This window comes from Coturnix japonica, chromosome 4 (assembly GCF_054131305.1).
Source record: "Coturnix japonica strain WE chromosome 4, WE-NBRP24, whole genome shotgun sequence".
Lineage (NCBI taxonomy): Eukaryota > Metazoa > Chordata > Aves > Galliformes > Phasianidae > Coturnix > Coturnix japonica.
Window position 1 is genome coordinate 47,949,199 of NC_140666.1, and position 23,900 is coordinate 47,973,098.

Sequence of the window (23,900 nt, forward strand, 5' to 3'; positions counted from 1 at the left end):
GCATCACTCCCTGAGATGGTCTACACATGAAAAATATCTAAATCTTTAACAGACACCATTTTCCCAAAGTAACATTCACAACAAGACTAAACGAAACTTAAATTTCTTAAGCAAGTGATAAGCTTCCACAAGAATACAATTTGTTTTTTCTCAACTTTGTTACAAAAAAAGGTTGCTAGAGATAAAGCTCTCCCTTATACCTGTGCATATTTTATATATACATGCATATGTGCATGCAAAATATGCATATGGGTAGGTACGAATATATTTTGCATACCTGAATAGAACTGCAAAGGCATACATTTGTTTCAGTTTTATTTGTATATGTATCTATATAAACACAATCACAAGCCACACATACTCCTATGCAATTCCATCTGCCTGCAAAGTATTCAACAAATAAGAGCTTTCAGCAAAATGGATGCCCAGCAACAAACAAAAACCTGTAAATCATGTCCTAGTAGAGCATACAGTAAGTGTTGCACTGCATCTCTCACCCCAACCCCTTACCACTCATAAGGAAAAACGATAAAATCATAATTGAAATGAACTGTGCAAGCATGAGTACAAAAGAGCAGTTTATAAATACCTTCACAAGTACTGATTCAGTAATGCTGGTTCAGCAAACTCACTGGATCCTATAATCCCTATTTTAATCTGTTATATACTTAGTGCCTTTGAAAGGATCAAAGTGGCATACAGTGTCCTCATTACACAACAACATCATAATTGCACAGGCTGGAGGAAACAAAAGATCAGTAAAACTTTTTTTCTTTAAGTAATACATTCTAGATGGCATTCAAGTTAAGATTCCTTTACAAACTCTACTTGTAATTGCTTAATACATGATTAGAGGATCTTCCTAATCTGGAGAAGGAAATCACATAAATGGATTGCAGATCAGTTTTCAGGTGACCCTCCCTCCCCCTCCTGCTCCCCCCACACCCTCAAAAAAAAAAAAAAAAAGTTCCCAAACAAATCAAACCATATCTCCTGAATAGCATTAAACAAGGGTGGAACTGCACTTTGCAGTGTAGAAATTTAGCCAAATAAAGTATCAAAAATAACTTTCCACAGACTCACAGATGAGTACAATAATTTTAACCCCCCTCCCTTTTTTTTTTAATTAAAAAAAAAAAATAAAAATCAGACCTTAAAGAAGTTTTCTTGTCCTGTGTCTCAAACGATGGTCTAAAGAATAATTATAAAAGAAAAAACTGGCTGAAAGAGATCAGGAATCTTATGTCATCATGTGACAGCTATCCTACTAGCAGAAAACTATAGTATTTGTTTGGCTTTTTTTTAATCAAGACTTCAAATGCAGATCATAGTAACTATCTTAAATTGCACAATAAACTGTAAACGTGAAGATTCTTTGAGACTTCCTGAATATCTGCTAACACTGTAGATCCTAAGAATGCTTATCCTCCTATATCTCCTTTCTAGTCATTTCCAAAATATGCTCACCAGGCAGTACCTAGAAACAGTAATCTGAGATGTTCAAGTGTAAAATAATCATCTTCACAACCAACTTGGAAGGACAGGTTTAAGGCAACACTAATTTACTAGCACACCTATTCAAATTATTAGTAGCATAAACTTCCCCAGATTTTCCTTCCTCCAGCGTGGCAAAGTTAACTTCTCATGTCATGTGTGAAAGATCTGCCTCTTAGGAACACATCTGTATTCATCATTTCATAACTGTTATAATATGAAACTTGTAAGAGAGCTTAAAGTATCATATCAGAACAAGAGCAACAACAGGTACAACAGGAAGACGAGACATTATATAATTTACTTTTAAAGTACAATACTTTCTCAGAAATAGCAGATTCCTCCAGAGTAGAGGCACTGATTATGCAATCTGAACCATGCTCCCTCTCCTTCTGAATCAGAAGCAAAACATGTGTGTTGTTTTTTTTGTTGTTGTTTTTTGCTTTTTTACAGTTTACATTGCATCATTTATATATATACTCACACACACACACATATATATATACACACATGAAACAAACCCATTACAGCAAGAACCATGCAGGAAGTAATAATGACGAGTTAGTGGTTCAGAGACATTGTCCCAGGTAAGCCTCCCTATCCAGAGCTCGTATATTAGGCCAAGAGGCTGCTGAATGACACCCCTTTCATGTCCTGTTACATTTGTTTGCAGGTACTGTGGAGGGTGTACATATGGTCCTATCTGAAATTCTGACACATGACATCTCCTTTGCAGACATTCTACACTCTCTAGATAACAAATTAGTGGTAGCATTGCTAGGAAAGGTAAGATCCTTGCTGAGAGAAATGTAGTTTACAGGAAGGACAAAGGACACAAAAGCGTGGCAGGAAAGGTGTGCTGAACCTCTTCACAAATTAGAACCGTGCAGGATGCCATGGTCACCTTGAAGCGGACTGCCTGATACTGGCATATCTCATGCTTTCTTGGCTTCTGAAGGGACCTGGGGCTATGTCATGACTCTCACTTTCTATTCAGTAAATAGCATTTAACTACTTGTCTTTGAGACATCTTCACTGAGATCCACAAAGACCCAACACACACACAAAAAAAAAGGCAGAAACAAACTCAATGTCTTTAAGGAAAAAAATTTTTCCTCCACAGAAAAATTGTATTGTTTTCATGACCTTCCTCCACAGGTTAACTCTCCAGTTCACATGTGTATGTAAGGGCTAGCAACATCTACTTTTTTTGTGTTATGTAGTTTTGTTATTGTTTTTTGCTTTCAATTTTATTTTTATTTTTTAATTCATTCTTCCTCACAAACAACCTTTTTTTTTTAAAAAAAAAAAACAAAAACAAAAAAACCCCTGACATACTGAGACTACTGCCTCAGTGTGATGAAGTACACTCCTGGTATATTTATATCTGCCAATATTTGTTTCTTCCTCAGTCTTTTCAACATCAAATCCTAATGGACATAAAAGAGAAATAAAAGAAAGGATGACTGCCCTACCATGAAGCGTACCATTGCTAGTACAACACCAAACTTATGATGAAAAGACTAAAAACCTAAGTAGAACAAATAAACTAACTTGGAAAAAACAACAAAAAAACCCTATTTCCATGGCAACAGAAGCACTTCATCAAGGGCCAGAACATTTCAAAAGGATTTGTTTTATCTATCAGAGCATATACTGGCTGTGTTTTTATTTGTTTATTTTTTAAACAAAAATTTCTTCTCTGGAAACTTCCCATAAACAAATTGATAAGGGAACACAAGATAGATGATTTCTTTGGATATGTAAGCTAGAATGTGTCATTCCTCTTAAGGGGAAGAAATAGTTACTGGAACAACACTGAACACATTTGCCTCACAGAAGCCCATCAACCAGTTAAAAAAAAACAACACATAGAAATGCAACAGAATCCTCATGCAGCCATTCTCATTAAGTTCATTTAGATAACAGGTCAATATAATTATGCTGCTAAGAGACTGCTGTTCTTTGCTATTTACAGCTCTGTCAATTTCCTTTCTCTTCATTCATTATCACGCACAGCCACCATATCTTCATGATATGCCTCAACATTTTACACATTTAGCTAAGAGCACATGAAAACAGAGAAACAGAATCAGTTCTCCAACTACGAAAGTATACCTGCCCTCCTATTATGTATTAATTGTACCCATACAGTCACCTTATATAGATCCCCATTCTGAACAAAAAAACTATCTTTTACATTTTACTTCAAAACATATTCTTTATACTATTGAAAAACACCCTTCATCCTAACGCTATTTCCATCTTGTTACTCTCTCTAATATCTTCTATTCTTTCTAATATCTTCTATTAAATAGAATTTTATTTATGTACTAGATTCGCTAGCTTAACAACATAATTTAGGCTTCCCGATTTATCCTTTCAGTACAATAATTCAGGATCCAATCCAACTTCATCACCACTACCAGTACTAATTTTTATCAGTGCCATCCAAGAAAAACTACTCATCTCACTCTATAGTTTCACTTTTTCTTTTAATTTCTTTCACACCAAAAAGTAATTCTAGAATTTATTTCCCTTTTTCTTGTGTGATGTGACCACTTGTAGTTTTTTCCCTGCCTTGCAGTCTTAAATAAAAGAAGCACAACTGCTACTCTAAGATTCTGATAAGCAATCACATAAAATAGACACTTAGAACATCCCTGAAAAGTGCATTCCTAAACCTGTAGAACAATGTACTCTAGATTAGAATTTATATACCATTAGAGCATGGTAATATGATCAATGTCTGCTTGATACATGACAATTTTTGGAAATAAATCAGACTGCCACATACTCAATATAGCACTTTTTTTCCCTTTACTTGGAAAAGGAGCATAAAGCACTGAACCAGCAGTAGCTGCAGCTAAAGCTGCACACAGAAGTAGGTAGATGCAAGTCATTCAGATCTGCTGAAATGGTCTCATAAACACTGCAAAACTCTATTTAGACATAAAGTAGTTATTTTATCAATTCCACTTTTTCCACTTTTTTTAATACATAAGCAACCACATAATTACAAGTCAAGCCTAAAAACCTACAAATCTTTATTCTCCCTTATTTAAATGGTTTAGATGAGGAACTATATGAGTAACTTCAGGGCATTTCTTTGCCACTTCACATTTGTGAGGACAGCCCAATATCTGCCTCTCTTTCTTCAAAATACAGTCCCAGTTTCGCTGACTGACTAGCACAGCGCCTGCAGCCATCCTTACAGAACAATTGTCAAAACAAGCTGTATTCTGGTTACTCTGGAAAGCTCTATTCTATAGCAGCACTTTGTGAAATGCTCACAGCAGCACAGCATTAGTTGCAAACTTATTGGTTGGATGTCCAGCCTGGCTTTGCTCTTGAGGATTGGCATCCACCAAAGCGGGCTTCTAGCTGTGCACTCGACACCTAGATTTTTACTGTTTCTGAGCATCTATTCAGTATCAATTATGCCCTCATGCTCTGCTAAATGACACTCAGATACTAAGCCTTCTGGTCCATTTAAGACACCGCAATGGATAGCATCATCTTCAGTTATTGGTTCACCTCTCACTAACTATATGATCTATTTTGTCAGTACAGCTGAGCTGTAGAGGAGGTAATCTATTTGCCCTGTGTCTGCTGCTCCTAATAGGGACAAAATGTGCTTTTTGGAGGGCAAAAGATTGCTTCAAAGAGCACCCGAGAGCCTTCATTTGGCAAAGGTTTACATAGTGCACAATGGAGCAAGCCGTGGCTGTGAAACAAGGCAGGCAGGAAAGCTGCCAAAGCAAGCATCAAGGGAACCTGGAAGAGAGAATGGAGCATACTGCCAGGCCAGCCTTTGAGATGGCTGAAAGCTTTACCCAGGGAACCCAGAAGGGACTGTACTACTTTCTGCATCCAAGAATACCTTTGAAAGATGCTGTATTAGCAAGGCAGGGTGATGAAAGCATCTATCACACATTTTCACTTTGAACTATAATGCACAACAGATCGGAATTTCTATTTCATAAGTTAAAATATTTTAGCTTTTGTCCTAGTCAAATAAATCTTTACATTTATAAACATTCAGTAAATGCACTTCAAGGAAGTGATGTGCTGACAACTAAACAAAACTGAAGAAGTGATCCAAAGATCCTCCACATCCATGTAATTCCTTATATGCACACCTGCCCACTCACTAGTGGGCATCAGCTTCTTGATATCCAGCACCTAAACTTATAACCCTTTAAAAACAAACCCCTTGTAACAAATAGCCAGGAGCTACTGTTTCTTCATATGAGCTCTGAAATAATTGTTTAGAAAATTACTGAATGAAGAGGCAACAATTAAAGTTTCAGGCATTTTCCATCAATGACAGCATGATGAAATAGAAATTGCACTAGTTACATTTGCATTTCATACAAATTAAGGTGACTACAGGTGTCTTAGAGGACAGGAACAGAACGCAAAGTAATTTTAAATATGTCGAAAAATTTACATGTAGGAAAAGTTTCAAAAAAAAAAAAAGTAATTAACTGTATTAAGAACACAGTTCTGCTCATAGACTCCAATTCCAGTGAAGACCTTGAAAGGATTGTAGTGAATCACAAAATAATGCACAAGACAAGATAGTATAAAGATGGTCATTGTATTAGGAGGTATAAAGAAGACCATAGCAAGCAAGAAGTCTTTCTTCTCTGCTTAACATTCCTAAGTCTATCTGCTTTGTGAAGAAGTGGTGGCCTAGGTGACCTCACAGTATCTTTCCAGTTCACCTTTCTTTCAAATAGAATACCACATTTCTGTGCAACACACCTAAGCCGAATTACTGACCTGGGTACACTTCTATCATTTAAACAAAATCTCCTTCATTACTGCTATGATCTGACTCTTCATTTCTCCATTTACAACATCTCTGGGCTCAGGAGAATGAGAGGCAGAAACCTTTAAGTTAATTATTTCTTAACATCTTTTCCACCTCATTTCCTACACATAGATATTTTCCACATAAATATTGAATAGGACCACAGAAAAACCAAAGTGAAACTGAAAGAAACTGAAGAAAAAAAAAAAAGAGAGAGAAAATTTATTCAATATGTTCTGAGAGAACTAAATACATTTCAATGTTTTATTTCATGTAATTTACCATAAGAAGAAGCAATTCTACTGCTAAAAGCTTAATTCCAGATCTTTTATTTTCCTACCTATTACAGAAAAAGCAGGAAAAATTCCAGTGGTTCTATGAATTGCAACAGGGTCAAAGTCAAGGCACTTGGCCAGTAGGGAAAAGATACTCATTTGACACCCTTCTGCAACTGTTTTTCTGAAATACAACATTAAAAAGAACAGCATGCATTACAAGAAAACCCACTTCTAACCTGTGATAGACTGACAGGTATCTTTGACAAAGATTTGGGTTCCAGCAGCACTTTCCATACCTGATCACCTGAAACGACTGTCAGTGTATATGGTCATCTCACACAGTCCTATCATTGCCTTACTTACTGTTAGCAATTTCTTACAGCACAATAGTTACATTTTCTGTTGCACTTCCACTATGAAAGAAAAAAAATAGCATTAAAGCTAGTTTAGTAGCTTGAAAATACAATCAGGAGATAACTCCTGAAGCTTAGTCAACTATTACTTTGAAAAAGCAGCAAGACCCTGAAGACTTGTGTTTGAGACTATTGCTATGAAAAATGAATAAACATTCTTGCACTCCTTCCCACTGACATCAAGGAGAAGTGATAAAGGGAGGTTGACAGAGGTCACACACTAATGTGAAGAGCTCTGTAGGAACATCTCTAGATCGTAATCCAGACTGACAGCTATCCTATTCTTCTTCGAGGTCTTTTCCAACCTGGGTAATTCTATGATTCAATGTTATGTATAATGCACACAACTTCTCCTTCAGAGTCAGAATAACCCTAAAAAATGGCTAAAGTCCTGAAAGTACATTGCATATTTATGCAGTTCTAAGAGAACTGGGATATCCATTACAGCTTTATGGTGTGAAGGAAATTACAAATATTAACTTCAAAGAATAAATTAGGAGTGCTGAAAGTAATGTATGGATCAAGAATTCTCTGAGCATCCACATAATGAGAAACTGCTTGCATTGCATTGACTTATACATTTAAGACTGACATGATCACTACACCATTGATTAACAGTATCAATTAGAAGTGTGCTTATCCACTCTTAATTTGATCTTTACTTCTTCCTTTTCACATGTATCTGAAATCTTATAAGTTTTATTTCACCAAAGCCAATCCTAGTTCAGTATTTATATACACAAGGGTAATTCCTCCAATATAAATTTATATATAAATACATTTCATTAAATCAGGTGTGCTTTATTTCCCTGATTTCACTTTTGTAGAAGAGCAGTGCCACCAACTCAGGTAGTAAAACCCAAGCTTTTTAAAATGGTGTTCTAATTTGCTCATGCACAGTGCTGTAGAGCTCTTCCACTTAATATAAGAAAATAGCATGTTCTCCAATGTCTTTGATAAAGACAGGTCTCAGGACCCTTTTTTATGACAGCAGTAGAAAGTATTAATAGAAATGGTTTCTCTAGAGGAAGAGGAGAATCATCATTCCAAAAAAAAAAAAAAAAAAAAAGCCAACACAAAAAAAAAACTACACAAAAAAAAAAATCACTGCTTCTAAGGACCCCCAAACTTTTGTCTGCCAGTAATCTATGGTGATATACTACATCTGCAATGAAAAGAGGGATAACAGGATAACAGGTAGCAGATGAAAATAAAGAGAATTCAAATTTGAGAAATATATTGAAATACTTTCAATTCCTAAGGAGCCTTTTTTTTTTTTCCCTCCAGTGGCTACTGAACATTTTCAGAACAGCAAATTGAAAGACAGTCTCCTTGCTAACAATACAGTGCCATTGCAGACAGATCTATTAGAAGACTAAACACAAAGGCTGGGATTGCTCAAGGGAGACCATGGTGCCACAAAGGCTTCTACACTGAACGGTTTATGCCTTCAAATCCTAGGTCTTGCCTCATGAAATTTTAGATTTTCAGTCATGTGCAGAGCACTCTTGTACCTTATGCAACTCATCTGAATAACATATAGCTTGCATTTCTAAGCTGAATATCTTCCTACCTAACATCTCCAAAACTCACAGAGAAGACCAAATTACGCATTCTAATTTCTTCCAAATAAGATACCTGAAGTCCAGTGTAATACCCATTCTTTAAATATATCTCAATATTTCTTTTCAAGGTAGTTAATATCAGGCTAACTGTAAGGGGGAAAAAAAAAACAAAAAACAAAAAAACAGCAACAAACAACATTCTTAAAAATTTGGGCTTACAAAAAAAATACCCTATTCATTTCCTAAATAGACTTTGTGTTAGACACTTGTCACTGCCATAGGTTTCATCTGCCACATTCTTTTCCTGTCAATCTGTAGTTCCACTCATTTCTATTCACTCTAATAGAGACCAAAACTGACTTAAAGTGGAGAGAACTACATTTTTCTGCTAGAGACTTGAAAGAATAAGAATCATTTCTACCACCAGGACTCATAACTCCTCTATATCAAATGCTGATAACTGTGATGCAACAGTGATGGAGTTACAATCCAGTCCAGCTGGATTTTGACATTCCAACACATCTTTTTCAAGCACAGATATTCTGATCCCCAGATATACTTTGAACTGATCTGATGGCTTCATACACAATGAGAACACAGCAATGTATAGGAAAGTGAATTCATACACTATTGGAAATGTGGCTAGAAAATTAACAATCTTAGCCTTGTTCCCTATTTCTGTTTATAAATCAGAAGCAACTCAGAGTTTAAAGGAGTTAACTGCAGTATGAACTGTTGGGGATCTTAATCTCAAAAAACATGCTGCAAATTAACATTAAGACAAAGGGCCCATATAGGAGTAAAATTAGATTAATTCTCATATTAGATACTAAAACACTTTTTCACCTCACTCCCATAACCCATCTGTTTATCACAACAGTCTACCACAAGGTAGTCTTTGACTCCTTACAATTAGATATTTATGCCATTCCTATTATGTATCTGAGGCCATAAATCATATGAGTTGTAGAAAAACAAAGAATTTTCTGCCTTTTCTCTCTTCCCTATAAGTATAGAAGGCTTAAATTCAATCAAAACGTTGCTGCATGGAACAGCTGCAAGATAAACTGAAAAATCTGACTTGCAGATGGCTTCATGAAAATGCTTATGGTCTGGAAATTGTAATCCTTATTGTGACAAACATTCATTTTAACCAAAAATAATGTTTCTTGTTTCACCAGTGTCTTAAACAGAACTCTGAGAAATATCTACCAATGTTTTTCTGAATTAGGTAGTTTTCCTTATGACAAGTCCTGGAACTCCTTTTTGACACAAAGCAATACCTAAAAGAAAAATCAAAGATACCTTTGGTTTGGCAAAGACATTAAACTATTTGGGCACAATATATTCCAAACTTTGCAATAATTTTAAGTGTTGCTACAAGCTACTTGAGAAACTTACATATGCAGGCACTTGAATTCTTTAGTTTTGGAAAGTTACTAGGTGTAAATCATTACTTGAAAAGTAAAGTACAAGGTGAGAGAAAAACTTCCTTGGCATTGAGAACATTATTACTAGATCTTTCCTACTTGTTCCTGAGTTTTCATCATAAGAAAATAGGTGTAAAAGAGTGAAAAATGAGAGCCTTGTAAGGGGATGAGAGGGAAAGAGAATATAAAATATTCACTCCCTTGCAAGTATTTTGGGTCAGAATAGACATGCTGATCAATTACACAATCATCTTTCTATTTTATTTATTTTTATTTATTTATTTTTCTAGTTTTTATTATATCATACTTTGTGACTGGGCCCTCTCAGAACCACTTCACAGATAAATGGTGTTCTGCATTCTTGCTACATTTCTTTATAGTTGATGACTTTATATTTTGCCCCAGATTCCTGATTAAAATATTAAACAGTATTTAATAAACCATTCTGTTTCTTGCTTAAAATGGAGCACAAAGGTGACTACACCACCTTTAAAGTTAATTTGGGAGCCATCAGCCATTTGCTATTCTATTTGAACCATACCATTTTAAATTTGTATCACATCTTTTTAATCAAAATGTCAAGTACTAAAAAAATTAATTCCGATTTTCACGGTCCCCTATCTGCTTTTAAATACATCCTTACAACATTTCCTTTGTCAAACAAGATCTACTTTCCATTTATCCCAGCTGACTGCATTAATTAGATTATATTCCTTCGGTTTCTGATTAACCAAGTCTCCTAAGAATCATTTAATCTCTTGCCTGGGATCAGCATCACACTTGTAAGAATGCAAATATCAATTTCTTTCACTCATTTCTTTTCCAGTACTGGAACAGCTTTAACATTATGTTGGTTTTCAGATGCTACTAGTAAGAGTTTTTCCATCATTCTCATTTTTATGAAACAAGTCTAGAAGGCTTTTTGCAGGCTTTTTGCAGGCTATTTCACCTCTCGTAAGAGAAACTGCAAAGCACAACGTGTACTTTGACAGCAAGGAAGGTCTCTGAACATCACCACCACCAGGCATGGAGAATAAAACTAGAATCATGCCATGAATTCATAAAAGCTGAATTAGCACTGCTTAGATAAATATGAAAACACATACTTCCTGTACTCACTGCAATAGTAAACAGTAACTAAACAAAACAAATGCTAGAAATAAGTTGTTCTCTAGGAGATGCAGTTATAAACAAGAGAAGCTTTAAGGTTTGGAAATCAATTTCAAAAGCATATACACACTCATATTTCCTGAAGTAAAATGATAGGCTAAACCACAGAGTAATAAGAACACTTCTCTTTAGGAAAGAGGTCAATATTATTAAGGTGGCACTGCTGCAAAGAAGAAACACTGTAAGCAGTAAGCATGAAGAAAAATTAAGCTTCTGTTCCTGAGTAGACACCATATATTTAACTCAGTAAGAATGTTGGGTGATGTCTGCTGATAGTTCTGACAATACAAATACACCACAGAAGCTCAGTTTCTTGAAGCATTACAACATAATTTTATCCTAATAAAATTAGCATGATATTAAAAGAGGCCAAGCAATTAATATGCAGTTTTCTGCTAACTGAGCTCTTAATTAGTCTAATGACTTAGAGGGCATAGGAAATAAAGGAGTTAGTTTAGAAATTTTGAACATGAAAAGAATTAAAAGTCAATGCTAATCATGCACTAAAAGTGAAGCCAGATGGCATAACCTGTAAAAAAAACCCTGTTTTCCCTCTCATAGAGCTGTAATGTGAGCAGCATTTTATGTACTAATTACCAGAACCTGATGATCCCAGTTTCAGTACACATACATATGTACATGTGTAAAATATATATTTGAGCATATGTACGGCTTCCTATAATAAACGTTGATAGATTTTTTTTAAAAAGCCCATATACTGCACTAGAGGATGTACAAATATAGTTAAACTCCTATAGGACCAGGAAAGTTAAAGTTAACCTATCATCTCTGTAAGCTGTACCAAAAAAATCAGTTTACAAACATGTATATATTTTGTAGAAAACAGTATGATGAGAATCAACATTGCAATTTCTAAGAAATACAAATGTTCAATAAGAATCTCCATATTGAATACTACCCTTTGGCAACTGCAAGTTCAGCTCAAATTTTTCAAACCTAAGAATGCCATATATTTTATGTACATCACTACAAAAGCCAAAGAATAAATCCAATCAAGATTTTAGTTTTGCTAATTAGAACTTTAACTTCAGACTAAAAATAAATCCTCATGTTAAAATGTAGGTGTCAGTGATCCACAATGTAGATAAATCAGATTTTCTGATGTACTTGTTCCATAGGCTTCCACAAACCCTGATCTAATAGACTATAAAGCAGTGGAAGCATAAAATTGTGAAATGGCTTGAGTTGGAAAGAAGCTTAAAGTCACCCGTCCCAAACCCCTGCCCTGCACAGGGCTGACAACCACTACATCAGGCACTAGATCACCTTGCCTAGGGCTCCATCCAATCTGGTCTTGAATCAAAACAAATTTTCTGCAGTGAAGACTGTAACTATTTGTAGCCGGTCAAGCTTACCAAAGGCATGAAAAGAATTAAGTATGATTTGCATGATGCAAAGTTTTTCATACAAAAAAAAAAAAAAGCTACTGTCATGGTCCTAGCAATCAGTCTGAATCCTAAGTTGTCATACCTTTGTCTAGTTGTTACTGCAGACAATTATTTAATTATTTTTACAAATTCAGTGAGGACTCCTGTGTTAAACTTCACCCTCTTTGATGAAACTACCACTGAATGCCTGTATCTCAGTTGATATCAGGAGTTACAAGCTATTTTCATCTATTTTGCAACATTAGTTGTTCTGCTTATTTCAAGTCAGTTATTATTCAGACAAGTTGTTAGTTTATCATTGGTCTAGACAAGTTCACTTTCGTAAAGGTCTGAAAACAGAATTTTACTATTAACTCCCTATCCTAGATGCTTTAAGTACCTAGCTAACGATCTGCTTCCACTACTTCTTATCAGGACCAGATTAATCAGCTCACTTTCCACTCAGCTGCATCCATCCCTCATATTCTAGAAGGCAACACTTTTTGCAGTGGTGGTTGACATTAACATGTGGAAGACAACAAGTCAAATTAGAGAGCTTAAACGATGTTAGTCTGTATTGCTACATGGAATTTTGACACAATGCATATAGCCTTGATAAATCTTCAAGTCTTCATTTTCTGAGTAGTCATCCCAATTTCTAGTTTTCTCCCAGAGATGATCAACAATTAACAGCCCTGATTCACTGACATATTAGCTTTACTAAACACAATACCAAATCTAATCCAGCCACCTACCATTCTACTGCATCAAGGAAAATAATGAAGAGCTACAGTGAAACACTACAGACTTAAACTGAACGTTATCAATACACACTAGTATATCAAGGACATCAAGCCATAGGGCCAAAACAATTTATTATGTCACTGTAATTACCAGAAAGTTAAGCAACAGTAACCAGAAATGAGAGAACAGGCAGATTTAATGCAGCAAGTAAAATAAGAAGTTAATTTTTTAAAAAATATAAGACATTTTCCTCAAATGTGCATAAATAGGTGCTTGTTGGCTTTTCATTGCTGGTGTTTTTTTTATAATTTATATATAATCATATATAATCCAAATAGGTGCACACAGAGTTAATGTCAATCCTTCCAATGTAAAAATAGCTTTTTATTAAAGTCAGTAATATAAAGAGCAAAGCAGTTCTTGGAATCATAAACACAGTTCCTTCAGTGCTTTTGGAAAGCTGAAAAGAACAGAAGCATACCCTTTATGATTTTAATTTCCATCAAGTCATGCTCTGCCAATGAAAATAACTGAATGGTTCTAGAAACTCAAAATATTTTCAAGGTCTAATTTCACTGATCTAGTTGTTAATAACCTTTAAAATTTTATTTAAGTAATCTTTGTTCAACCTATCACCTTATTCAGTGAAACAAAGTACAAGCCAAAACCAAAACTGAATGCAAGAAAATATGGCAAATCATCCTATTTTAGACAATAGGGCTGTCTTGATTACGCATCTAGTACCCACTCATTTTTAGAAAACAAGATACATTACATAGAGCATACACTATCTTAATGGAGCATGCACTATTTTAACAGCATGAGGGATTACTTTTGTGCAACAGCTCAGCACTAACACACATTAAATGTCACAGAACAAAGGCACTGTAATAAAGAACTAGAACATCCAGAGACACTTCAGTTTTCACATATTGCAAATTACTTAGGCAAGGAACAGCATCAGAAAGAAAGAAGTAATTTATTGAGGTGTACATTTGCTTTTTTATCCAGCATATCCTAAGCAATCAGTCTAGTTTGCTCTAGATTCAACTTCGGTGACATTCCTGGAGGCTGAATCTAGATTTTAGAACATAAAGTATGCATTCTCATCTTGCCAGATCTTGTATTTAAAATAATAATAAGGAAAAAAAAAAAAAAAAGCAGCAAATTTATCACAGGTCTTTAGCAATCTTTAAGTTCATCCTTGTGCACTGGGGCCAAGTGAACTCATCTAGATGTTTATCAGAGTGCCAGCTCCTCAGCAACAGAGAGCAGCATCCCACAAGTTGTCTGGCTGCAGGATGTATCTGGCAATCCAGATTGGCACTACTCTCCACCATCACCACTCTTCTGCCTAAACCAGTTATCTAGCCAAAGAAAGAAGTTGTAAAGGGCAGCTCCACAGTTGCAAAATTAAATTTTAGAAGAGCTACAATGAGGAGCACTGAGGTGCAGATAAGACATGTTTAGCCCGCTGTCTTCAGTATTACCATGAGAAACAGTCACAGAAAGTAATATATTTTGGTTATCACTCCATATTCCTTAAGATTTATCACCCACACTTGTACTACAGAAATTTAATGAAGTTGACGGGAAATAAAAGCATTAAAAAATAACCAGGTCACTATTAACTGCATTTGAAACCCCTACACTTAGTCTGATGTTCTCATTACATAAGCATATGTAGTTAGAACACCAATTCAGACCGTTTCAGTTTGAGATCAGTTTACAGCATAAAAGTTTAAACAATTGTGATTCAAGATGCTAAGAGGGTTTTCATGTCACTTTATTATGCTACAATAAAGTCCCTAAGGAACTGAAGCAGAAGGCTGTTATTCTCCTTACTGAGAGGATTTAAATAATGGCCTTCAAAAAACTACTGAAAGTTTAAAATATATATACATATGTAACAGATGGTGTTTTATTGGTTTGTTCTTCATTTATGCTATATACTTTAACTGACCGTCTAGCTGTAATAAGACACCATAGAAAAAAAATGTCAATGGAGGTCTGAAAAAACATTCCTTCCTCAAAGAGCAAGTTGCATACATAAAGCAGAGCTGGAGCACTGGTATTATAGCTAAATTAATTCCCCCCCCCACACACACACACACTCTCTACCATGTTGTATGAGATAGCATCAAAACGTAAGCAAGGTTTTACCTTGGATATGCTGTTTCTTCTGTGTGTTAGCCATGTTACACTAGTAAATAAAATAAAATCTACTATCCATCTCAAACTCTCCACACTGGGGAGTACATTTGTCAACACCATTCTTATTCTAGGGTACTACATACTTCAATGTCTTCAATCTTTAGCTCCACTGCACCAATGTCTTTGATAGCTTTTTTAAAAGATAAGCACCCAATAAAAAACCTTGTTTGAGAAGACTGTAGTTTTAAGTACTTTTTCCACATCAAACATTTATCTATACTGCTATAAGCACTTGAAAAAAAAAGAAAAAAGAAAAACCAAAACCAAGAACTACACACCCTAAAACTCACCAATATTTCACCCAGAGATATTTGTCATCTCTTACCTCCTCCATAGCATTTGAAGATCATGTCACCATTAGGTAAGAGTCCAGCCTCATCTATCAAGTTAGATGAAGAGTCCTAAAATTAATTTCATACTTCAGTGGGGATGACACTTGCCAGCCTTTATAAAATGTATCCCTTCTTCCCCAAACTCCATCTTCTAATATTTTTAAGTCTTGCCTCATGATTTCCATACATAACCCAGTTTAGAAGTAGCACACCCCCTTTGCTGTGCTAGCAGCTGTCTCCACAAACTAGATAATTCCTCTTCCTCCTCTTCTAGACTACTTAGAAATTTAATGACAATTCTTGAGTGCCCTCGTATATAAAATACGAGTCTTCCCCACTCCCCACCCATGCAAATAAACTGTTTCTACTATTACATCCCCTTTACATCCATTGAAAACATACTCTTAGGTGCCTTCCACTGGGATACATGATTTCACACACTCAGAAAGAGCACAATCTATAATAAGAAACATCATCCTTGTACAGTCAGAATTTCCATTTATGAAGACTTTTCCCACCTGTCATATCTGTAACACTGACACCCTTACATACTAACAATCCTTGATCTTAATTAACAAAAATGAATTCACCTTAATTTCTTCATCCTACTCGATCCTTTCACTGTTTATAATTTAACAGATGCTATGATAAGACTTAAAAAAAAATCCAGGAAATAGAATAGAAATAAAAATAATATCCTAAAATGAGAATTTACAGACAACTTATAAAATTCCTTTAAACAGAAGCTTAAGGATTTTCATTAAGTCTGAAAATAATGGGTGGAAGTTGGAGTTGTACAGAAGAGGAAAGATCAGGTCTCAAGAGTCCTGGAAAGAATATGCAGGACAGACACATACTCACATACAAAGCAAGAGATCATTCAAAGCATAACACAGTACAGTTTGTCTTTTTGATATGTAACATCACATCATTCTCACTGAATAAAAAAAGCGGGAGACAGCAAAAAGGCATTAGCTATCCAACAGGAAGAACAGAACTCTTTTGAAGCTGATGGATTTCAGGTCACAGGTGGACAACAGCATTGAGAGCAAATTAATATAAAGTCATAATACGTAGAGAATGCTTCCTTATAATAAATTAAGTTTTTTGGTACACTTCATTTGTGTTTCTACTGCAGGTTTTTAAGGTCTGTTAAATTTTCATACTCAGTTCATTAGTCTGTGATTACCCTGCACATCTTTCACTGATGTAGGCTGTTTTTTTGGTCTTTTTTTCCCCTCTAATTTTAATACCTAAATATATCATCCTCTTGATGATTAAACAGTTCAGCTTTCCTCAGTACTGGTCCTCATACTTAAACACAAGGAACTAGACTCAATACCACTATTCATTTGACATTCAATATAACCTAAGACAAATATCCATTAACTTTGAAAGCACACAGTCAAGCACCATCTTCAATCAGAAGTCTAAATTAAAAACCACTATTATACTTAAAATAGAATTTGGTACAGTTAATTCCCACAATCATTATTTGAAGTTTCATGTGAATTGCATACAGGATTAGGGATTTTACAAGCATATCTTTAACATCTATAAGAGGATAATTAGAGATCCATTATTATGCCTTCTTATTGTCATGAATGACCTGAGAGTACCACTTCATTCAGCATTCCATTAGTTTACTAATGTACTCAGCATTTATTTCTGAAGAAAGTTTAAAAATGTATTTTAGAAGAAACCAAAACAGTTTAGTGGAATTGAATGAACTATAGTCCAGATGACATCAAGATGTGACGCGGTAAAGAACACTGGTCAGGAAGTAAAATACACAAAGTTCTCAGCTTATTTTCTACTTGACTGTCTAAAATCACTTTCCTAAAACTTGCAAGTAAGTAATTGCGTGTGAAAGAGTTATTCACCAGTAAGGCTTCTGGTTTCCAATATGTACAGGGAGGACACTGAAATTCAACCATACCTTTGTGCTGGAGCTTCCTTTTAAGAACTGACAGAAAATATCGTTGTCCTTTCATTAAGGAGAACTACATTCCCTGCCTTCCTGCATCTCAGGAACCTTACTGTTCCAAACAAGTATCTCCACCTCACTGTGAGCACTTTTCTTTAAAGTCCAGTCCCATTCATATCATTTGGAAACAGCCTGAGCTACTTGATCATGACACTGAAAATAAAACACTTGATTACACTTCAAGGCCTTCACTATCATTCTCTTCTCATGGAGTATCTGAAAGATATTTTCCATCATGACAACACTGTGAAGGAAAACACAATGTTTGTTATGCGTAAAATTTGAAGTTTTAATTGTATTTAACTATAAACTTCACAAAAATAATCAGTTTCCATTCCTTCATTATACTTCCTCAAAATATTAGGACTTTGGAACTAAGATGAAACTAGATATAGCATATAGAAAATATATGGATTTATGGAAGCAGCTGCTTCTGTGAAGTCCATTAGATGCCTTGAGGAACTTTCAAAAATTCAGTCCCAAAGCATTACTTTGAAGACTCAAAATATGCAAACTACTATTTCTGAAGTATCTAGAAGATCTTCAAGTGGAAAACATACTTTCCAACAAGGAAATTGACCACAGCATCTTAGAAAAATCACCTGTTTTTCTCTGTTCAACTGGGCGGTTATTTTTCACATCAGCAGCAGGCTAAGGAAACCATAAATTTAAACAGCAATCTCATATACACAATAAAATGAAATAAATAAAGCTGTTATACATTCTTTGAGAGCCCATGGAAATCTTTGCTTACACCAGCATTGAATCTACTAATTCAGGTATTCAAATAGCTCTTCGTAAACTGGGCTTTTAATGCCTAGAATAAAAAATAAATAAATAAATCCAGAATCTTTTAAGGCAATCATACTCATTAGATGTTAGTTTTTACCACAGAAGATACTTATTTCTACACAAAGCAAATAATCTTGAAGGAGTACCACCACTTATCTGCTGCTATAGAGGAATTAAACTTACACCATTACAGATATCTGAAATTGAAAATACTAACTAACAACAATTATCTGGAATAGACCTCACTAGCCTTGACTTCATTATTCACAATATACACAAAATTTATGTCCAGATAAAAAGAAGTCTATTTTCTCAAACGCTGCAGGAAGCAGAGGAGGCAGATTATTTATGGTTTTTGTTACAGCACACTAGAAGAGAGGCCATGAACAAGGCCTTCTGTCAACTAAATCTCAAAATTATTTAGTTACGATTTAGCCAGGCATGGAGCTCCTACAGAGAGCTTAACTGACACCAATGATGCTCCAGGTGACAATGAAATATGAAGTACTAGGCTGCAGAAGTAACACTAGAAATACACAGTCCTAAATAGCATTGTACTTTACTCTGGTACACATGCAGCATTGATTTTATCATTGTCTGTCTTCACTAATTTTAAGAAGGCAAGTCATGACTAACATGGAGCAAGTTGTAAAAAAAAAAATAAAAAATAGCCATTTCACTTTATTCCCATAGACCACAGAACAAGATAGCAGTATTGACTGCACTCGATGTCAAATGCAGAACACAAATTTGAGAGTCAGGTGATAACACCAAGTGACATCAGCCACAGTGAAAGACCTGCTTTTTACCTTATTTGCCACCTCCTGATGTTTGAAATATTAGAAGTCCAATTCAAACCATAAATGCAAAGTACAATAGTCTTTGAGACAAAAATAGAAATATTGTGGAATTCCACAATGAAAGGTATTTTCAGCTGAACATAGCAGGAGATACAAAGATAACATCCTGATCTGCTGACAGAAATAACTTTCCAAGCTACGTAATTCATGTGCTACTACTTTAAAATCTACCTAATCAATTAAGCAGAAAGATCTTCAAGCTCATTAAAAGTAAGAACTCTATCCCTTAAGAATCAACAAAGCTGGGTTACTCCCAACTAGTAAGCAGCTCCCTGGAATGATAAACCTCAGCTGAGTATCATCTTGCATCAGCGTGCTACATAAACACAGAGATGCAGAGATTTTCTTTAAAATCCACTGATTTGAACTCACGCACTAAGTCCAGACAAAATTAAAATAACATGTTGTTTAATCTGAAGTTGTTGAACTCCCTTTTTTTTATAGCCTTCCCCAGTTCCCTGCTGCCACAACAGACTTCATAATAGTGTTCTATCTTTCATGAGTATTATTCAGCTTTTCAACAGGCCATTAACAGAGAATTAAGAGTTTTACAACACACAGCACATCTTCAGCAAAAAAGTCAGATAAGAAAAACGTGGAATGACCCTGTGCTGAACAAGCTGCAGTAGAGCATTTCAAATATTTCTATTTGTTCTTTTGCAACCAGCCATCTGTTTCATCATAATCCAGCTACATAAAGCAGCTGTAGTCTGAAGGCTGTTCCTGGAAAGGATAAGGCCTACAGGCCTATGATACAGATACAAGAACTCTAGTCATGCAATGAAGACAAGAAGTTAACCTGCCATATGTTAGGAAGAACCTTAATGTAGCAGAAGAATTTGGAGATGGGCAGTTTATGTTTACTTATGATTTTTAATCAGTAAATTCAACCTCAGATATTTCCTACAAATGAATAATTCTGATATCCTGTTCCAGTAAATATCAGCATCTCAGATTTATGAAGAAGTTAATGAGACTGACGTGAAACAGCCCTGGGGATGTTTCAGTACTATAGTATACACCTAGAAATTAGGAGATTACACAAGAGACAACACAGTACCCTACCTACCTCAAGGGGGAAAAAAAAAAGAAAAAAAAAAAGTAGCTAAACCATTAACATTTAATTAAGCTTAACCATTAGCAAAAACAAAACATCCAGACAGAAACCAAGCTCAGTGTGAAGGCTGCCTGTCCTTAGCAAAACAATTAATTAAACAAGAAAAGCCCTGTCCAAGCAAGTACAGTACTTACATTCAGTAAGATGAATACTGACAAAAGAAAAAAAACCAAAAAAACCAAACATAGAATCATAAGAGTTAGAAGGGACCACAGGAGATCATAGAGTCCAACTCCCATACTAAAGAAGGCTACCTACTGCAGGTTACACAGAAAAGTATAGGCCTAGTAAGGTTTTGAGTATCTAAAGAGAAGGAGATTCCACATACCTCACTGGACGTGTTCCAGTGCTCTGTAACTCATTAAGTTTCTCCTCATGTTTGTATGGAACTTCCTATGTTACAGTTTGTGACCACTAGCCCCTGCTCTAACACTGGGTACCACCAAAAAGAGCCTTACTCCATCCATTAAGCATTGATAAGATCTCACCTCAGTCTTCTCCAGACTCAACAGCCTCAGCACTTAGCCTTTATGGACACAGTACTCTAGATCTGGCATCACCAAAGAAGATCAGAGGGTGAGGATAATCTCCAGACAGGTACAACCACTGTTCTTTTAAATCAGTACAAAGATGTTAAACACACATACACAAATCCTATAAGATGAACTGCTATATGCTAAAACCATATGGTCTTCTCCCCTTGACATAGCATAAATACATATGTTTATAAATAAATACATACATACATTTTCAAATACTAGATGATACTCTAAGCTTCATTTACAGTAAATCTCTTCAAAGAAAGTATTAGAATTCAGAATGCAACAGCAGTGACAATTAGGAAAAGGAAAAAAATAGACTACGAAAATACAGCATTATTTTAACTTGCCTAGAAGACAGCACATATTAAATTAATGAATCAAGTTCTATTTCACCCGTGGAATAAATTCAGCAGACCTCCACTACTTAAAATTAATACATTTATTCTTTAAGAGGCAAGAAGTTTCTGAAATAGAATTTCTACTGTAAAAGTAATTTCAGTTCAACAGTTTACTGAATTTCACTTTAAAAAAGTTCAGACTTTGAGGCATTCAAAGTAAAATACACAAGTAAATACAACATTTTATCTTGAATATTAAAGCAATACGCTTTGACGTATACACTCGCTTCCTTTTACGTACCGCAAAAAAACATAAAGTTTCAGAACATTCCACAGCACATAATACACCAAAAGAACTTCATTTAGTATCTTAACTACTCTCACATTCACTGTCACTTAGCAATATGTTTACTGTACTGTTCTAGTAATTAATTATAGTAATTCTTAAAAACTTGTCTTTAAAGAATAAAGTACTTGTTGAGATTTTGAAAACTCTTAAAAACAGGACCTTTAAGAAGAATACTTAAAGTCATGCTTACATTACAAAATTTTGTTTAGTTACAGGTATTGATGTTTATTAGTTACTGTCCCTCAAAGCACCTAAACTTTAAGGCACAACACAGCTCAGCACAGAGACCACCATCCCTGTATAATGTGGTAGAAAACACAGCAATAACAGCAGAGTAAGGTCACAAGCTATGACACATATAGATTTTCTGTAATAAAGCAACAGTAGACACAGAAATAAAGAAAATTCTTACCTTCAGAAAGCCTCAGGTATACACTAAGCTCCAGCAAGATACTCATACCTCCGCTGCCAGCTCTTAAATGAGGTCTTGGAAGTGGGCAGATCCTAGCTCCACACCTTCTGGTCACTCAGGTGCATGTAATAATGTAATGCACCTGAGCTCCTCTGTGTTGGTCCTGACTTCCCATCAGGTGCTTCATCACTTGTTCAAGCCATGACTTCGTATTTCCACTACACCCTGTTAACTCAGAGACTACCCCAGAACATGCCTACAGAGGTAAGGTGAGGGTATGCTACTCTCCTTTTGAGCAGTCTATTTCTGTAACAAAAGGCATGCTTTGTATCACAGGACTACCATGTTTTGTAGCTCAGACTAACAGAATAACTAATACATAAACAACACCAAGACTATGAAGGGAACACTACAGATATACTTTTGCCAACTACTTTTTGTTCACAAATCAGGAAATAATGATCTCACTGTAAAAGACAGAAGAATGTAAAATATATTTTTTACTGAAGTCCATATGAGGAATACTCACTCAAGGTGGACGACACAAATTCACTTCCATTCTCTGTCAGAAAAGATTCAAACAAGTCCTTAACGAAGCATAATTCTGTATGTGGTATATATAGGGGAACTGTTAGGTCAGGGCTTGAACTACTGATGGAGCACCTGGTGACAGGCTGTGGCTGGCTCAGGAAGCACAGGCACATTGCTCATACCTGCACTCCCCACATGATGAAGAGGGGGTAATATAAGGGCCAGCCACTGATGTTGTGACGTTTCTAGGACCTAGGCTTTGTAGTTAGAGAGCTTCTTCACTAGCTGTATAAGCTTGACTCTTTTTTTTCTATATGTGACTATTAGCCTACCTGCAGTGCTTCACCTGATACTGCTAAGAACCTATCAGAAACAATTCTGTTCCTTTGTGGAAAAACAAACAGCATATTACCTGTTTCTCCCTCCTAATGTTAAAAAAGTGTATTAAAATATCTATAGTCCCTTCTGATAACTTTAGAAGTTCTTCCTTTTGCTATGTATCACCCATAAAACACTAAGGCTAGTTGTAGATTAAATGCTACAGCTACCAATTAGGCAATTACAGGCTTCTTTCAGTAATATCAGATAATTTCTATTTGATTTTTGCAATTTGTTACTGATTAAACATCACTTATACTGCATGCAATGTTTTAGGTCTGTCCCCATTAGGTGGGCTCTTACTCATCTATATTAATGAACAGTCCAATAAATAATGTCACAGTAATTCTGCTTGAAATTTTATTTTATAAATCATCAGGGTCACTAAGGTCAGAGAAAGCCTCTAAGATCATAAAGTCCAATCACCTACCTACCATCACCGTTACCCACTAAACCATGTTCTGAAGTACCTTATCTCCATATTTCTTGACCACCTTCAGGGATGGTAACTTTACCACCTCATTGGGCAGCCTGTTCTAATGACCAGCCATTCTTTAAGAGAAGTTTTCCCTAATATCCAACCAGAACTTTACCTGGTGCAACATGAGGCTGTTACCCCTCATCCTATCACTGTTACCCGTGAGTTCAAATCTCTGTCAATCTGCAAGTGCCTATCTTGACCTAACCACAAAAGGTAAGACTACTTAGGATTTCTGACAACACAGATTATTAAATGGTAAGGATATT

General features: G+C 35.4%; 1 protein-coding gene across 1 annotated transcript in view; it reads right to left on the reverse strand.

Moving 5' to 3' along the window:
• Window positions 1-23,900, reverse strand: part of GPM6A (glycoprotein M6A) — a 133,935-nt gene that overhangs the window by 98,253 nt on the left and 11,782 nt on the right. The window lies entirely within an intron of this gene.